Source organism: Amborella trichopoda, chromosome 11 (assembly GCF_054954075.1).
Source record: "Amborella trichopoda isolate Santa Cruz 75 chromosome 11, AtrichopodaSantaCruz75HAP2 v2.0, whole genome shotgun sequence".
NCBI classification, from domain to species: Eukaryota; Viridiplantae; Streptophyta; class Magnoliopsida; order Amborellales; family Amborellaceae; genus Amborella; species Amborella trichopoda.
In genome coordinates, this window is record NC_142346.1 from 33,424,432 (window position 1) to 33,439,650 (window position 15,219).

The window sequence follows — 15,219 nt, forward strand, 5'->3', positions numbered from 1 at the left end:
AAAGTTACCCTCTTATCAAGTAAACCGAACACCTGGGTTTTTTACATTTAAATAAAAAGAAGATGTCTGGTGTTCGAAATTTTAGACAGCTCTTTAAGTTTTAAGTTTTAGGTTTAAAGTTTGTTGTCCGGTTTTTTACCTTGCGAAATTAAAAACCCTGTCCGTTGATCGATATACCTGATAAGGTTTTGGCTCCTTTTAAGCTGAAAAAGCCCTATTTCGCTGCTCTACCGGACATGGGTGCCCTTTCCTTCTTCTCTCGCACTTTCTCTTTGCCAAGCAGAAGCTGAAGCCCAATCCAACACTATTTTTCCTTAATCTCTAGTCAAGTCAAAGCATAATCTTCTCAAACCTCAATCAATCAGGTAAGTTTTAGTTTTTTTTTTTTTTTGGGAAAATAAGATTTGGGAATTAGGGTTTGGGTGATAATATAACCCCAAAATGGATGAAAAATCTGATTAGAGTTTTTGGATATTCATGTTATTATTTGATTGCGTTTGAAAATGGGATTTGGGTGTTCAGGGTATTGGGTATAAAATAACCCCAAAACGTATATTGAATATTCATTTTAATTTTTTGTGAACACCCAATCTTTTTTTATTATTATTCTTTGTATTTGTAATATTAGTTCTTGGTTATGTTAGTTTTCAGTGTTAATTGCAATAGTGTTTGCTTAATTTGGAGTTCTCGGCTTGATATTCTTCAGATTAAGTGTTCATTTATTCCTTCATGTAGAAATTGGAACTAGATTGTCCATCTCGTGATGTATATTAACTCTGTAGCGCAAAAAAGCGACATGGAGCTTTTTTCATATGAAATTTTGGGATTTGCTTAAGAATCACTAGATGATTATTTTTAAGAAAAATATAGGATATTGAGCTCTACAATACCAAGATCTTGCCCGCTAAATATTAAGCAGTCCCTATTCAATATTAGGATGCTTTTTCTTTCAAGCACATAGAGTTAATGGTTTGATATTTTTGTTTTTTAGTTTATTTATTTATTGAGGTTGGTCTCTAGGTTGAAGAGCTTATATCTCCAAAATGGTCAATAAAAGTTATCCTAGCTTGGGTTTTACCTAGGAAGCAAATGGATAGTTTGCTCTTACATCACCATCAAATCTTGTCATTTATCTATTTTCATTAATAGGGGGGAGCCCTCAAAAAACCTCTAGATCAAACCAAATAAATTTTAATTAACACTATGCCCATTAACACTGTAAAAATCACATAAACTTATGAAATAATCAGGGATACTAACCAATCTTAGTAACTCCAATTGTCATGAACTGATTCACCTGTGTTTAGCTGATTCACCGGTTCTATCTTAGTTAATTCTTCAATGTTCCTTTGAAACAAGCATTTAAGTTGCAGTTTTTCTCTTTTCAAAAGCATATTTCTTATGTGATCTAGTTTTGTTTTGTCTCATGACTTGTTTGGGCGCCCGTTCATTTTTTATTCCACTGGTGCTGATGATGTGATGATGGTGGATTGGGGGACTGCTCATTTTCTATTCCATTGGTGCTTATGATGTGATGATGGTGGATTTTTTAATGTATATGATCCTATCAAGAGGTCCCACTTATTCTTAGCCATTGGATATTTAATCTGATAGAATGGGATTGTATTATAATATTCAAGAAAATGTATTTTAGACTTATGCTCTAGTCAATGACATATCCCATGCATCTAAGTTCATATCTTACGTTGGTAAATAGTTTTATTGCATACATTTCTTTCTAATGATGTCTCATCCCAGCCTAGTTTTAGCTTCTTTAGTTACAGGGTTATGTCTTTCTTTGCAGTGTTCTTGCTTTGAAATTCTTAGCATTTGATCCATTTGTTGTGGTACACAAATCTCTTTTCTTTTTCTTTAAAGCCTTCAAGATGTTGCATGTATTTCTTCATTCTGATTTCTATGCAGAAAGTTTCTTTTCATATCTAATTGTTCTAAATGAAAGTCATGTAAAACATTTATAATAATAACAAACTGAATAGAACTATATTTTTACTAGCTAGATTTTATTGAAATTTGCGCCTTATTTTATGTCATATCCCTTCACTATGAATCGTGCTTTGTAATTTTCTCCGCATTCATTAGTGCACCCTTCTTTGATTCCCAAAATAACTATATATTGAAAATAACCATATATTGAATAATTGACTTTCATGATTGGTTATTTGTATATGATTATACTTTGAATTTTTTTGTTTATCTCTTTATATATTGTGATGACTTTGTGTAAAGGTGAATTTGGTGCACATAATTATGTGTGCCATTTACTTTTAGTATGCATGTTACCAACATATCATGACATGTATTTCAGAGCCTATGACACATGAAAATGACTTGTTGTACATGAACGATGATCATGTTTTGAGATAAGCCGTTGTTGTCATGGCGAGGAATAAAATTTATATATATGAGGCTTTTAGCATCCTTCAATATTGGCCCCTTACAAATGAGCAGGTGGATTTGGTTAGAAGGATGAGGCTATGGCCTCTTGTTCAGTATGCTGACATGGAGGGGGCACCGCGATAGATTGGCCACGCTCTTTTGGAGGCAGTGACAGAGAGATGGGGCCCAGAGATGAATTCATGGCATTGTCTGCGAAGTGTTGGTGAGATGATGCCAACTTTATATGATGTGTGGCGTACTTTCCGGCTTAGAGTCACCGGTGAGCCGGTATTGACAGTGAGATGCAAACCATATGGGCCATATTTGTTACAATGGTTGGGACGCATCCGCCAAATGATTTTAAAATTCATCATTCATTGAACTTCACTTGGTTGAGAGATACGTTTTGGGAATCTACCAGAAAATCCTACACAAGAACAAATAGAATGACACACTATGACATTTTTGCTATATTTAGTAAGCAGCACCATTTTTTCGCAGTCGAAAGGTAATGAAGTCCCTATTAGGTACTTCTTCGAGGATTTTGACGTTGTGGGTGGGTACGCATGGGGGGCCACGACCCTAGCATAACTTTTTAGGGCCCTCAAGAAGTTCGTAACTCTTGAAAAAAAGAGGGGCAGGCAAAATTTATTGAATGATGTTCAGGCGGCACCTGGTTCTCACCTCTCTGGGTGTGCAACATTCTTTCAGGTAAACTCATTTTATTGTGCTAATTATTCTCTATTTGTATGTCTTAAAGGTTTATGTTTTGTGAATTGCAGACATTTTTTTCAGCTATATTTATACATTTCATATATGTTAACGTAATTATTGCATGTATGTTGGTCAGTCATGGGTATTCGAGTATTTCAAAACATTGCGGCAAGAGGAAGCAGTCGACGGGTTGAAACTGGTATACCAAGGGCTGCAAGATGGGTACACCCAGGCACATGGGATAACCCAGATGGGAATGTCACATACTACCAGCAGGAATTATATATCCTTGATCCTGATAGAGTATAATTGCAATGCTTATTAGTTTATATACTCTTGCGCCTGAAAGTTATTGATAATTATTCATGCAAATTTGTTTATGTATGTGTTGTTATCCATTCCTATAGGTATTATGGAACCCATATGCAGATCAGAAAGACATTGGTGCTGAGGCGGTTCTAGATCAGCAGGCATTTGAGACCGCTCTTTGCAAGACATATTTGATATTCAACAACATCGCAGAGCGGTACCTCTCAAACCGGGCACTGAGACAATTTAGACCTAGACAACCCATCCTAGCAAATCCCAGTAGATGGTAAAGATTTGAGAGGTGGGGTCAAAATGAAGAAAACTAGGAGCAAAAACACCTCTCAAATCAGAGACAAGCATGACAGGCTTCAGTACTGTCAAATAGGCGAACATGACCCTAGTCATGGTCTACCTTCGAAGGAGTATGAAACGTGGTACGTGCAGGTCTTTATCCCCAGAATTTATAACCCACAAAACCCTTGGATGGATGTGTATACATCTCGAGGCTATGGTGACCACATGGTAAGTATGTATTTAGATTAAATTTATATTTTATAAATTCATTTTTATTTATTTGTGATAGTATCTTGATTGTAATTGTGTTGTTTCAGTTGTCCAAAGCAGACTATTTGATTGGAATTGTTGAAATTGGGCTGGCGGCTCAAGACCCCAAGACAAAGGATCAATATTTTAGGGAGCTAAGATGAGAGCTGACGTTGTGTAAAGGCGAGTTGGTTGAGGAAGAACAAGAGTCCAATAATGACTTTAAACAAGAGCCTGTATTAACTACTAAGTCACATCTGCACTACAGAAGAGCTCCAATAGGAAGATCCACACGGACTCAAGAGCTCAGGATTGCTAAGAGAGCGAATCCCAGTTCACCAGCCTTTTGGAAAGAGGATAAAAGTACTTGCCCGCAGAAGAGGAAGAGGACATTGATTTTATATTGTATAATTTCGAAGTAAATTGGAATACTTTTGATTTGGTCAATGTAAATTGGAAAACTCTTTTGGGTTTCAATTTTGATATAAACTCTTTTGGGTCATCGAAATTTGATAAGGCATTTGTCAGGCCTTTGAATTCTTGTCTCTATTTTGATGCACTTTTTGTTTTTGTTTTGATGGTAATTTTGGATTGAGACTGACATTGATACCTTATGTTTGTATTGCCTGGTTTGAAGTTTCATTATATTTAGTGGAGAGGGGAAGAATCTATTTGAAATAAAGGTTTTGTTTTTTTCTTTTTGATTGGTTTGTTTTGTTTGGGAGTCTGACATTATGTTGAAATGATTTTGAGGTTTATTGCCTGATTTGAATTTTTCATTGAGCATTGATTTTGAATAACTTGAAAGAGCAGGATTTGAGCTTCAATCTTAGAGTGGGTTGGGGGATTTCAGCAAATTTGGGTCTTGATTTGAACTGCTAGGTTTCGAGGTGGTAAATTTGTGTCTTGATTTTGATGTGTACTTTTGATGTGAATGGGATTGATGTAACTGTTTGCAGGTTAGTGAGTGAATTGAAAATTTGAAACTAGAAAAAAGTGAAGTAAAAATGACCAGAAAGTTGTCCGTTGATCCAAATACTGGACAACTCTCTGTTGATTTTTCCAGATTGTTGTTCTAACCCGAAAACAAAATTAACATCCATTCACTCACAACAACATTGATATCCAAATAACCTGCAAGCAAAATTAACAATCAAATAACCTGCTTCCCCAAGTTCAAGATTACTATCCGAATAACCTGCAAACAGTTACATCAAAATACAAACACCATCAAAATTTACATCCAAATGCAAAAGTTTACAACCACAAAAATGCCATCAAAATTTACATCCAGATACAAACACCATCAAAATTTACATCCAAATACAATTTTTTTTTAAATAGTTAAAAAATTGAGAAGCTGTTCCCACTAGGACAGTGAAGGCTGAAAAGATGATCCTAAGGCACTTGATCCGCCAGATGTCGGAGGTAGTGAGTACTAATTGTGGCCTACCTTACTACGACGTTTACAGGCATAACCCCTGGTGGATTTCACTTCTGTCTGCCTGCGCTGCTTCCTGGGTATCACTTGGTATTTGAGAGATATACAGTTCTATTAGAAGTTCTAATCAGAGGCATCGAGACTGGTACAAGATCGAATTCAGTTGCATAGGTGGTCCTGTATGCTTGAACTCTAAAATACGGCATATAAAAGTGGATTGGATGGAGGTGACAGTGATCCATAGATAAAATTGCATGGGTACACGACAACCCACTGTTCCTCCACATTCTACAAGTACAAGTTCAAGCATTTAGATCTACAGCATGGGCCATCTCCTCATGGATCTCATATTTTTTGTCTATGACTTATATAACATTATACATGAACCTTGACTTCGTAATTTGTTCATTAAGAATTTCTTGTGCTTTAGGCACTAAAACATCATCCCACTGCTCACCTTCTTGCCGATATTTAGCCCATCTCTTCACTAACTTTATTCTTAAGTTTTTGCACAAAGGGATGAGTGGCATCTCACATTCCTCTAAAATCCAACTGTTAAATGACTCAAATATGTTGAATGTAAGATGATTGTACCTCTTACCCTTGAAATAAGCATTCGCTTAGTATTCTTTTCGTTTAGTCATTATCCAAATATAAGACGCTTCATCTATCTCTTTAATTTTTAACATCTCTTCCTCGAACCCTTCAGTTGATAATGCGAGTGCGGCTTTCCACTACTTCTTTAGGAGTACTTTGCTCTTCCATTTCCCCTTGAAATTGTCTACAAGATGGCACATGCAATGACCTGGATACAATCCTAGGAATACAGTGCTAATTGCAGTTTGCAAACCCTTCCGGCGTTCACATATTGTCAAATGTGGTAAGTTTCTTACTTCAGGAAGAAACACCCAATTCAATCTCTCTAAGAACCATATCCAACTTGCAGTATGCTCATTCTCTACCACTGCAATTGCAATAGGAAACGTGCCACTATTAGCATCTATGGCTATTGCAGCCAATAGGATCCCTAGATATGTTCTCTTCAAGAATGCCCCATCTAACCCTAACAGTGACCTACAACCATGCAGAAATCCATTGAAGCATGGATGAAAGCTAAGAAAGAGACTCTCAAATATCCTCTGCTCATCGGTTCGTATGACTGATATAGTTCCAGGGTTAGTGATATTCTATTTCTCAATATAGAGAGGTAGTTCAGTGTACGATTACACTTATGAGCCTAGGATCATTGCCCTTGCAACTTATTTGCCGAGCTAAGCTTGCATGTATGATAATTGGACCCCATGATCCCACTGAACATCATTTGCAATATCTTTAGGTCTGAGCATCATCAGGTCTGTTTGTCGAGGTTTAATCCTTTTTGCAACCCATTGGCTTCTTGCCAATCGTTGATGTGCCCTACCCATTGGTCCTCCGTACGTGTACTCATTTATAAATTCTCTCACCCTGAAGAATTTTGACTGTTCGACTCTAGAGCACTGCACTTGCCAAGTGCAATCCAGCGCTCTGTTACAGTATGCATGCACTTTTCCTTGATCATTTCTATGGTACTTCATCACAAAATTAAGATATATCGAGTAAGCAACTAAGTGAATATGTAAATCCACAACAGTCTCAAAATCCTGTCCCACAAGATTGCATAATCTTAATCTTCTAGATAAAACAAAAAAGCCTTCAGTGTTGGGGTTTATTTTCCATGATCAACACTACACTCTTGCAGGAGCATAAAATATATTTTTATTAATAAAGTAAAATAATATGTTGTGACTAAAGCTATCCTACTATATTCAATCAATAAAAATCCATTAACCCCTAAGATTGAGTTCATTATTTGATAAAATATTATATTTGCAAAAAGGGAACCTACCTCTACATTCAAAGCATTATCGATCCTTCTTTATTTTTATCAATCAATAAACATTTATTATTGATTCAATTGAATATTCAACAAGACCTAACAATGCATACTTTCAAACACTATCAAATAGGAAAATGAACATTCATAAGTGAACCAAAAGACCTAATTTGCCATTTACAAATGTTTGGGTTATTTTATCCCCAAAACCCTAAAATCCCCCAAATGTCATTTACCAAAAAAAAAGTTCCTAAAACATACCTGATTTGGTTGTGGTTTGATAAGCTTGCTTGAATGACACACATAGGGCTTGGATTCAGGAAAGACAAATTGAGATAAGTGCTTGACTTAGGCTTGGGCTTGGGCTTCACCAACGAGCTAACATAGAAAAGAGAGAGTGGAGCAGAGCGAAATGGGGGCTTTTTCGGATTAAAAGGTGCCAAAACCCTGTCCGGTAGATCAAACACCGGGCAGCGTTTTTAATTTCGTAAGGTAAAAAGAAGCTATCCGGTATTTTAAAATTCAGACATCAAATTGTAAACTTAAAACTTAAAGAGTTGTCTAGTATTTTGAACACCGGGGAGCTTCTTTTTGTTTAAACGTCGGAGAGTTGTCTGGTATTTTGGATGGTCCGTATGTAATTTTATCATTCTTCTAAATTGTAGCTACTTGTAACCAATTAAACAAAGGTACTTTGCTACTCTTATCTGTTGAGGTGGTGAATGTACTTGACAAGGTGTCTATGAGCAGCTTGGAACTGATTTCCATAAACCAAGAAAAAAAGCTCTATCGAAAGATATATACCTGGCAGGCCAAGGTGTTTGTGCCTTTCTTGAGTCACAATTGCTTATTCATCTATGGGCCTCAAGAATCCCCTTGATAAGCACATGCACTAGAGCCCCATCTTTTATTAAGCTATGAGAATAAGGTCCACAGTATTCTAAATCCCAAACACTTTGCATTTTCTTAGGGGGCTAATGCCTTACCAAAATGAGGCTTTTTATGAAACACATAATGGTTTACCATAAAGGAAATGCTTATGATAGCCAAATACATTTCATGTAGATGCCAAATAGCATTTAATTGTAGTCTCCTAACATTAAAGAAATTGCATGAGATTATTTACTTTTGGTCAAGTAGGTCATGATTAAGGATATTTGTCAAATGTGGAATCTGGCAACTAAAGTTATACCACATACTTTATTATTATTATTATTATTTAATTTTGAGCTTAGACAATAGGACATGCCTAGCCACCTAATTTCACCCATAAGAGCCAAGTTGATTAGGACCACCTTGGACCTAAGATATAGTCTTATTACATACTTTTCATAATCCTAGTGACATTTACTTACGAAGACGAGTTCTACTCTAGCTGTAAGAATCAATGGGTCTCAACGAGAACAAGAGTCTCAAAGCTCTGGACAATAGTTGTTGAACAAGAACGAAATCTTGAACATCATGTGTAATACTTGCTGATTGATAGAAAAAATTCAAAGGAAGAAAACTGAAAAAGCAATAAAAATAAAAATAAAGATATGCACATAGATTTTACATGTTTCAATGACGAAGCTAACTCAGTGGAGAAGGTAAATGGAGAGTCTCGGGATAATAACATGAGAAAAATTATTGGGAATCCCATCTCATATGGGAGGGACATCAATAGAATTGTCTTATTGTTAATGAGCAGTTTGGGAAAGTGTAAGAGGGTGATTTGTTACGCAAGTCACCATCTTACACAAATAGGATCTCACCTATGGTTTTGGTATGGGAAGATATTCTTCTTATATCTTTCCAAAACATGAGATAAAGATGGACATCCTTTTAGGAGGTTATGCGATAGACTTCTAAATATGATAGTTGCGGTGGTTATCCCTTTGGCCCATATATAAAAATTATTTGTGCTCTTGGTTGGTTTGCCCAAAGGCATATCTCTTAGGCCATTTTGGGCATGCATCTCTCTTGGGCCATTCTTTGGGTGGATTGTTTTTAGTGTATTAGAGATACATGAAGCCTTATTTATAAAGAAGAATAAAAAGAGATAGAAAGTTATAATTCTCTTATAGAGAAGAAGAGAAAAAGCTATCATTCTTCTTAGAGAGAAGAAGAAGATGAAAGAGAGTCAATGATCCTCTTCTTGAGGCTTTTCTTTATTGTGAGAGAAAATAGGAAGAAGGGAAGTAAAAAAAGAGAAAAAGATAACATTTTCTTTTAGAGAGAGAAATCCACTAGAAAAGAAAAGAAGTCTCTAAGATCAAAGAGGGAAATCCTAGAGAGAAAAATCTCTAAATGAAATTGGTTCTTGGAAGACTATTGTGAGCTTGAAAAGGTGAACCACGTAAATCCAATGGCAGTAAAATTTATTTTTTTATATGCTTTATTGCATGTTTTCCAACTCATACAAACATACATCGACTTTGGTATATTTGTGTTCTCTATTTTCTGATTCCACTGCGTGCATTTGCATTCGTGCGAGGGAGCTCTATCTGGGTGAGCTCAACACAAAAGGAAACATCCATAAGGAGAAAATTGCTTCAAAAATCCCGATTCTTGAGATTTTATCCTTTTAGTGCAACACCCACTTGATCTTCGTTTGGGATCTCAAGCTTAAGTTTGAAGTAAATGCAAGAAATACACAATTTTTGGTGCTGCCCACATGTGGATGTGGTTACATGTCTATTTATTGATATCCATGAGAAAAATAAAAATTATTGAAAGGGTGTACTTAAAATTTTCATAAGAACATTTTGGAAGTAAGAATAATATTCGAAACGAAAAAGATAAAATATATTTACAGCATTGAATCTATTACCAAAATCGAGTTTACCTATTAGGTGGTGCTTTACTTGTTCAAGTAATGAAGAAAACGTATGCTATCGTTGCAAGCCCAACTTGAGCAAAGTTCATCCAAAGCCTTTATTTGGGAGACATGAAAACTGTAACTATCGCCTCTTAGTTTGGAATATGAAAAACTTTCTACACTCTTAGGGTAGGCAACGGGCCGAGCCAGCCCTGACCTAGGCCTCATAGGGCCTACCCAGGCCTGACCCGGTCTTGATTGAACCAAAGAGGCTGTGGCTTAGCTTCGGCCTTAGCGTTATAATGGCTGGGCAGGGCCAAATAAAATTAAAAAAAATATAAAATAAAATAAAAATCATAGAAAGAGAGGGCCGGGCTGGCCAAACCGGCCTTGACCCAAGCCCCGTCTGACCCTACCCTAGGGCTGCCATAGCCCAGCACTTCGGCCACATTATCTGCCTGAGGCCTTAATTTTTTATTTTTTAGGGCCATGCTAACTGGGCTGGGCCACCCTACCCATCACCAACCCTAGCCCCGGGGTGCTTTTCCTAAAAGCATTTGCTCCCCCTTCACCACCATACATCCAATCATGATCAGATCGTGGGAAGCATGCATCACTCTTTTTTTCTTTTTTTAAATAAATTGTATTCAATTAAAATTTGGAGTGTATGCGCATTTCTCTTTAGCACGCTAGAAAGATAAAAGAGGTATTTTGATTTTTTTTATTGTTCTAAAAATCCAAAATAACCAAAAAAAACTCTAAATAAATGCACATAGGTATTTTGATTATTTTTTATTATTTGCAGTTTTTAATATTTTTTCTAGATGGGTTCAAGTGAGATGCAAACACAACCCAAATTTCAGCTAAGTCCAATTTGTTAAAAACAAAATAAAAATCAAATAATAATATACCATTCCAACAATCCGATCTAGATCAGAGAGTGGTGAACCATTGGCAAAACATAACAAGTTTTCGATTAGAACATGATATTTGAAGTAAATCTCTAATTTTTTGAAATTCGTACAAGCTTTTAGTTTTTCAAAAGATATTCAAAAGGTTATATAAATGTAACCTTGATTTAATGAAAAAGTTCATGTAAGTTTTCACCAATATAAATGCATTCCTTAAAAAAATATATATATTGCCTTCCAAAAAATTGTTTATAATATCTTCTAGGAGAAAAATATTCTCCCAAAAGCTACATCCCCCCACCCCTCCACCCCAAAAAAAAAGAAAAATCTAGACCAAAAGCATCATTTCAAAGAGTAAGATAGAATGATTCAGTGACAACTCAATATTAAGGCAAGTGGGAATTAGGCGTAAGTTTCGAATATTTTGGTTTTCATTGCAGGTATAAGTAACCCATAACTTGCATTTTCTCTATATACATAAGTTGGATTAATTTTAAGTTTTATTGATTTTGTCATTACATTGGTGAGCACAACACAAAACACAAATGGAACACAGTTATACATATTTAGATTTTGGATTTTTGTTAACTGCAATATTATATTGAGGTTCTTTGTTTCTTCTAGCAGCACTATAGGCTTCTCTTTTTGTTATTTGAATGTAATTATTGAGTTTAGCATTGTTGTTATTGTTTTATGATTCTAACAAAATTTTGAGAAGAATTTTAAACTAGCCCCTAAAACTGGTATCAGTTTCATGGTATCTCCCCAAGGGTTTAATTATCAAGCAACATTAAAATTTTGTCAAAACCTTTCAATCTTTCATCTCATCCCTTGCCCTCATACTTCCTCACTGCTTTTATTTTCGGCCCTTTTAAATGCCCCATGAAAAAATCCTTATTCCCTTTTCTATCCCCCTTTCTTTTGACCCACATTTTATACCACTTCACCCTTTCTCATAACATTTCTATCCGTGCTTTCTCGCACTAAGGGTGAGAACAGGTCGGATGGGGGCCGAATTTGACCATATTTGGTTCTAGATCCGAATAATATAAATCGGATTTGGGTTCAAACCGGATACCGAATATTTAGATCCATATCCAAATTCTAATAACCCATAGGATTCGGAGTTGGATCTGTATATAGATCTAGATCTGAATAGCATATCAGATATGGATTCGAATTTGGATTTTATATATACTATTTTAAAAAATTAAATATATAAGATACTATACGTGATTTGACGATTCTGAATGAATGCTGATTGTGTGATTGATATAAGAGCATGCAACACTAATTTTAAGCATTCAACCAAGACCATTACCACAATCTTATAGAGGCTTGTGAGAAGACTTATGGGCCTAATGTCTTAAAATTCAATGATAACAGATTTTTAGGGATCAGAGCTATAAAAGTAGAGTTAAATTCTTTAAAAATTTTCCTTCTGCATATAAAATCTCTAACCATCTCTAAAAGTTCACCCTTAATCAGGTTCCAAAACTTATGAAAGAATGATAAGGGAAAACCATTCAGGCCTGAAGCTTTATCAGCAGGTAACGCAAACATCGCTAATTTAAGTTCGTCTAAACTTATATCCACATCCAAATTCACTTTCAACTATTCAGGTAGGACTTTGAAATGGACTTTGTCTAGCTTTAGTGTGACTTTCACCTCAGTTGTAAAGCCTTTATGAAAATGGCAAACAATAGCCCTTTCCATTTCGGTATTATTTTCCGCATCAATCCCTGGGATCGTAAGGTCAGCAACACTGTTGAGTGAAAGTATTTGATATTGAGATCTCCTTCCTTTAACTATTTAGTTCTCTACCGTTGCTTCCAATAAATCTCTTTCAGTCTTCGTAAATCATTCAACAACTTCATCTTCTTATTCCTCGCCAAAATTAATTCCTCAGACAAAACCCCCAAATTTTGGATATTCAGATCAAAGTTTCAATATCACCTAAAGCCTCCTCAATTTTGGATTTAACATTATAACTATTTTCTTTTTTTCAATTAAGCAGCTTATGCTTGATATTGATCAGCTTTTTATGTAGCTAAAAATCAAAAGAGCCTACTGAGATAGCAATCTTCCAAGTAGTGTAATAATATCCAACACATCTTTCTCCTCTAGCCATCCCATAACAAGTCTAAAAGGTTTTGATCCCCCTCTCTCCTACTGGTACTTAACAAAATTGGTATGTGATCAGAGGATAAACGTGGGAAAGCTCTGACTGAAGCTAAAGGAAAAGCTTCTACCCAATTCCTTGATACAAAAAATCTATCAAGTTTAGACATTGATAGACTAGTGATACTTTGGTTCGACCGAGTGAATTTAGGTCCAACAAAGAATTACTTTCTATAAAACTGTTAAACAATCTCATGGCCGAGTTAATAGGAGCACTAGATAAGCATTCGTCAGGCCATCTAATAAGATTAAAGTCTCTTTCAATGCAAAAAGGCTAATTAAAATCTTGAAGCACACCATTCATATCATCCACAAAACTTTCTTTTAGAGCAGACATATTTGGACCATAAACATTCATCATACCCCACGAAAATCCTGGCATTGGCCCATGAAAACCAAGAACCAAAAATCTATCCCTAAAGATAATTTCAAATTTTTAAAGTATCAATGGGTCCCATAAAACATACGGGCCCCTTGATGCCCCAATAGCATCAACATCAGTACAAGCAAACCCCATGAGCCCCACACCTCCCTAGTTCCCATGACACTTGGATTAGGGAGCTTGGTCACTTATAAAATTAAAACCACAAGCCTAAATTTAAGAGCCAAAATTAGCACGTCCCCTTATATTCCGAGACAAAAAATTCATTAGAAAGAGGGATTAGAATAAGAACTTGGCCCATCTGGCCCTGGTCCAAAGTAGAACTCTTCAAGCATTAGCGCCTCATCCATTGCAACCGAATCCACAAAGTCAGATGAGTCCGAAGCAGCAGAAACTGAAGTCTCCGCCATCAGGTCGATAGTGGTAGGTTCATCGAAAACTATTCCTCTCGGAGCAGCAACACTTTTGATGACTCCACGAACCTCCAACTGTGTCGAGGACCTAAACCCCATGGCTGGGTATTTCTTTTTCTTAGGAGTCTTCTCAGTTTTAACAAGGTTTTGTCTGCCTCCCCCAACTTGGTTGTAGCAACCCTCACCTCAGTTACCTTAGAGCATTCTGCATTCTTAATGGTCTTCACTTCTTAAAAAACATCCTCATAGGGACATTAAGGTCCATACCCATATTGTTTAGCATAGCAACCACACGAGGTTCCTCCTTCTCAAGCATCCCCAGTGGGTAAACTACCTCCAACCTCATAATTAGTGAGGTTTTTGGGTAAGTCATCACCAGCAAAAAGAAGAAGGGAATGATCCTTCAATTGAGGGATCACATTCAAGGGGTTAGCTTCTTCAACCACAGGTAGGGCTAAAGCCGGGTCGAAGGTGTCCGCCTCATTCTATATACCATCCACAACCTTTTGGTCCTCCAACTGTAAATCATGTTCGACTACCTCATCATCTGATCCTTTCTCCATCACCGCCAAGGGATTAATTGTCACAGGATCAAACCTCTCTCTAGCCATTGGGGTTGACCTTTGATCGTTGTACATCAGTGAGGCAGTGGATACATCTCTATCATTCTCCACACTACTAATAGAAGTAGCAAAACTAGAGGAGGTAAAGATCCTTGAAACAGACCTAAAAAAGCAACAACCCATAAGAGGAAGCTTTCCCCATTCCTGCAACTATCATTTTTAAAAGATATCCAAGAAGGAAACTCATATTTGGGGGATATATGCAACTACCGGAGATTTGATGCTCAAAAGATACCCTTATCACTTCCCAAGGACACCCCATCAAGAAGCTTCTCCTTGATTCTCGAGCCATCCAACGCGTAAGTTTCTTTGGGAAAGAAATCCTCTTTTGCAACAAGTGGTCATGTTGGAGCACCAACAACATGTGTACAAACCACACCTACCTGTTTCTTTGAGGAAGCCGAGGGAATAGCTGACATATTCTCATTTTCGTCCATCCGAGGATGAATGAGCGACGAAAATCCAGCCGAAGATTTCGAGAATCTACCAATAGGAATCCATCTCTTCCTGTTTTTCAATGTTTTTGAATTTGAATTAGCACCAGATATTTACAATTGTGCTTAATACGCCTCTGTTTCCATTGCGTAACCATTTTCCGAGGAGCTGCATTCCCGTCTGCACCAGTAGTCGCC

General features: G+C 36.5%; 1 long non-coding RNA gene across 2 annotated transcripts; it reads left to right on the top strand.

Annotated features, from left to right (window-relative positions):
• Positions 1 to 229: 229 nt before the first annotated feature.
• On the top strand, positions 230 to 4,494 carry LOC18436660 (uncharacterized). 2 transcript variants are annotated; one of them, XR_016044579.1, is made up of 5 exons: positions 230 to 365; positions 2,327 to 3,108; positions 3,248 to 3,414; positions 3,519 to 3,942; positions 4,032 to 4,494. It is a non-coding gene; the product is annotated as an uncharacterized LOC18436660 (long non-coding RNA). The 2 variants fall into 2 exon arrangements; XR_016044578.1 differs by having other exon boundaries at positions 2,470 to 3,108.
• The last annotated feature ends 10,725 nt before the right edge of the window (positions 4,495 to 15,219 follow it).